Below are 4,781 nucleotides of genomic sequence, written 5' to 3' on the forward strand. Positions count from 1 at the left end.
TTCCTCATGATCTCTCACACTACCCCTGTTCCTGTTCAATCTGTTGTCAAGGCCTGTTGATTTCATCTTTGCAATATCTTTTGAATATGCTGCCTTCTCTCCTCTCATACTGCCACCTCTGTGGTGCAGGCCCTCTTCACCTCATACCAGAACCATTGCAATAGGTTTTTGGTTGAGTCAGCTTGCCTTAAATCTCTCCCCATTCTCATCCATTCTCCATTAAGCCATCTAACAAAAGCCACCTAACAATCCTCATGGCTCCCTATCCTCTCCAGAGAGAAATACACAATTCTCTGTTTGGCATTTAAAGTCCTGCATAACCTCCTTTCCCCCACCTTGCCATTCTTCTCACACTTTATTCCTTGCCGTGTACTCTTCAGTCTGGTGACACTTGTCTCCTTGCTTTTTTACGAACAAGGCATGCCATCTTACCACTCTGGATGGTTTCTCTGACTCTCTTCCATTGTCTCCCTCTCACTTCTGTGTCCTGGCTTCATGGACTTCTTCAAGTGCCAAGTAGAATTCTACCTTCTCCAAGAAGCCTCTCCCAATCCCTCTGAATTCTAATGCCTTCCCTCTTGCGATTATTTTATGTATATAGTTTGTTTTACGCATTACTTTACTTGCAGTCTCACCCATTAGATTGTATGCTCTTCAAGGGCAGAGACTGTCCTTTGCATTTCTTTGAATCCCCATTGCTTAGCTCAGTGCCTCACATATTGTAGGAATAGAAAATATTCATTGACCGACTGACTTGCTGCATAGTGCAATACTTACTATGCTATTGATTTGCCTTTGGAATATCTCCTTTTTCTGGTGCTATACAAACAATCAGAATTTAATGGGGTTCATAGCCTGGCCAAAGTCCACAACAATACTTTTTCTGCTCTTAATTCCCTCCATACTCTGGGAACAAAGGCTGCTTTGTTGATTGATGTGGATAAAGGTACACCATGGTATATGGAGGCAGTGTGAGAATTCTCATGGTAAAGGCACTGAATTTCAAGTTGCAGTTTCAGCTTTGACTCCTTTCTCTGCTGCTTCCCAACAATTTGACTGAGAGGAGGTCACTTCCCCTCTCTTGGCTTCAGTTTCCTAAATCCAACCCTTCCAAATATCCCTTGTCATATGGCCCTTCTTAATAATAACTGTTGACATCTATGTAATCATTTATGATTTCAAAGTCCTTTGTACCCTTAGTCTTAAGTGAACCTTGCAATTATTCTGTTAAACAAGTAGTCTAAAATATATTATTCTCCATTTTAAAGTGAGGAAATTGAGCTTCTGAGACATTATGGTGATATGCCCATAATCACACAGTTGCAGATCTTGAACTTGGATCTAACTTTTTTGATTCCAGAGCCAGGATCGTTTACGTTTTATTGTTCAGTCTGTTCAGTCATTTCTGAACCTTTGTGATCCCATTTGACCTTTTCTTGCCAAAAAAAACTGCAGTGATTTTTCATTTCCTTTGCCAGGTCCATTACACCACCCACTAATTTGCCTTGTGTCTCAGAAATGTTTTTTGTTTAAGCAAACTGAACAAATCATGCTTGAGCCCAAGGCAAGAAGGATCTATAGTGGGGGGGGGGGGGGGGCGGACCCAAGATGGTGGAGTAGAAAGACGCACATACACATAGCTCCGAACCCACAGCCCATAGAACATCTGTGAAAAAGAACTCCCGGCTAATTCTGGAACAGCAGAGGCCACAGAACGGTGGAGTGGAGGAGATTTCTGTTCCAGAGAGCCCTGCAAACCTCTCACAAAAGGTCCCTCACGCTGCAGATGCAGAGCCAAGCCCAGCCCTGCCGTGGCCACGTGGCACCAAGAAGAGCAGATCCGAGTGGGCTTCGGGGAAAGAATCTCCAGCAGCCATGAGGGTCCCTCCACCCACAGGTGACAGGGGTTGGTGAGAGGGTCTCTTTGGCAGGTCGAGAGGGGAGTGGGGTGCTCCCACAACTCAGGCCCCCTCAGGAGGCAACAGCGGAGGGGGGAGCAGACAAGGGCTCCCCAAGCAGGCAGGAGCCTGGATCCATTGTTGAAGGTCTCTGCATAAACCCCCTGAGGGAACTGAGCCTGAGAGGCGGCCCAGCCCACAACTGAGCACCTGAACTTAATCTCACACTGAATAGCAGCCCCACCCCCGCCCAAAGCCCTGAGGCTGGGGAGCAGCATTTGAATCTCAGACCCCAAGCACTGGCTGGGAGGATCTGGAGGTGAAGTGGGTGTGAAGAGAATATTCAGAAGCCAAGTCACTGGCTGGGAAAATGCCCAGAAAGGGAAAAAAAATAAGACTATAGAAGGTTACTTTCTTGGTGAACAGGCATTTCCTTCCTTCCTTTCTGATGAGGAAGAACAATGCTTACCATCAGAGAAAGACACAGAAGTCAAGGCTTTTGTATCCCAGCCCACTCAATGGGCTCAGGCCATGGAAGAGCTCAAAAAGAATTTTGAAATCAAGTTAGAGAAGTGGAACAAAAACTGGGAAGAGAAATGAGAGACATGCAGGTAAAGCATGAACGGCAGGTCAGCACCCTGCTAAAGGAGACCCAAAAAAATGTTGAAGAAAATAACACCTTGAAAAATAGGCTAACTCAATTGGCAAAAAAGGTTCAAAAAGCCAATGAGGAGAAGAATGCTTTCAAAAGCAGAATTAGCCAAATGGAAAAAGAGGTTCAAAAGCTCACTCAAGAAAATAATTCTTTCAAAATAAGAATGGAACAGATGGAGGCTAATGACTTTATGAGAAACCAAGAAATCACAAAACAAAACCAAAAGAATGAAAAAATGGAAGATAATGTGAAATATCTCATTGGAAAAACAACTGACCTGGAAAATAGATCCAGGAGAGACAATTTAAAAATTATGGGACTACCTGAAACCCATGATCAAAAAAAGAGCCTAGACATCATCCTTCATGAAATTATCAAGGAAAACTGCCCTGAGATTCTAGAACCAGAGGGCAAAATAAGTATTCAAGGAATCCACCCATCACCACCTGAAAGAGATCCAAAAAGAGAAACTCCTAGGAACATTGTGGCCAAATTCCAGAGTTCCCTGGTCAAGGAGAAAATATTGCAAGTAGCTAGAAAGAAACAATTCCAGTATTGTGGAAATGCAATCAGGATAACACAAGATCTAGCAGCTTCTACATTAAGGGATTGAAGGGCATGGAATATGATATTCCAGAAGTCAAAGGAACCAGAACTAAAACCAAGAATCACCTACCTAGGAAAACTGAGTATAATACTTCAGGGGAAAAATTGGTCTTTCAATGAAATAGAGGACTTTCAAGCATTCTTGATGAAAAGACCAGAGTTGAAAAGAAAATTTGACTTTCACACAAGAATGAAGAGAAGCATGGAAAGGTAAACAGCAAAAAGAAGTCATAAGGGACTTACTAAAGTTGAACTTTTTACATTCCTACATGGAAAGACAATATTTGTAACTCTAGAAACTTTTAAGTATTTGGGTAGTTGGTGGGATTACACACACACACAGACACACACACATACACATACACATACATACATAACCGCACACACAGAAACAAAGAGCACAGAGTGAATTGAATAGGATGGGATCATATCCTTAAAAAATGAAATTAAGCGGTGAGAGAGAAATATATTGGGAGGGGAAAGGGAGAAATGGAATGGCGCAAATTATCTCTCATAAAAGAGGCAAGCACAAGACTTTTTAGTGGAGGGGAAAAGAGGGGAGATGAGAGAAAAATGTGAAGTTTACTCTCATCACATTCCACTAAAGGAAGGAATAAAATGCACACTCATTTTGATATGAAAACCTATCTTACAATACAGGAAAGTGGAGGAGAAGGGGATAAGCAGGGTGGGGGGGGATGATGAAAGGGAGGGCAATGGGAGGAGAGAGCAATTTGAAGTCAACACTCTTGGGGAGGGACAGGATCAAAAGAGAGAATAGAAGCAATGGGGGACAGGATAGGATGGGGGGAAATATAGTTAGTCTTACACAACATGACTATTATGGAAGTCATTTGCAAAACTACACATCTATAGCCTATACTGAATTGCTTGCCTTCCCAGTGGGGATGGGTGGGGAGGGAGGGATGAAGAGAAGTTGGAACTCAAAGTTTTAGGAACTGTCGGGTACTCTTCTTGCTACTAGGAAATAAGAAATATAGGTAATGGGGTATAGAAAGTTATCTGGCCCTACAGGACCAAAGAGAAGATGGGGATAAGGGAAGGGAGGGATGTTAGAAGAGAGGGCAGATTGGTGACAGGGGCAATCAGAATGCTCTGTGTTTGGGATGGGGGAGGGGACAAATGGGGAGAAAACTTGGAACCCAAAATTTTGTGGAAATGAATGTTAAAAGTTAAATAAATAAATTTAAAATTTTAAAAAAAAATTTAAAAAATTGAACGCCTAAATAAATAAATAAATGAATAAATGGAAGGAATCTTAAAATAAAAAAATTTAAAAAAATAAAAAAACAAAAGCTTTACTATGGATGACTCCCTTACCAGAGGGAGGATGGAGAGCATAGGGAGAAATTTATGTGATGGAAACCAAATATATTAATGCAAATTTATTTTTTAAAAACTTAACAAACATATCAATAAGATTTGATGTTATATGTAGTTTACCTCACTGCTAATCTCCCACCTCTCCAAAGAAGCAGGGAAAAGAGCCATCTCATGTTTTTGGGGGGGGCCAAGTTTCATCATTATAATTTGGCAACACTCAGTTTTGATTATTTCACAATTGTTCTTTCCATTTACATTGTTGTAGCTGTTGTACAGTA

The sequence above is a fragment of the Notamacropus eugenii genome, chromosome 3 (assembly GCF_028372415.1).
Source record: "Notamacropus eugenii isolate mMacEug1 chromosome 3, mMacEug1.pri_v2, whole genome shotgun sequence".
Taxonomy (NCBI): domain Eukaryota; kingdom Metazoa; phylum Chordata; class Mammalia; order Diprotodontia; family Macropodidae; genus Notamacropus; species Notamacropus eugenii.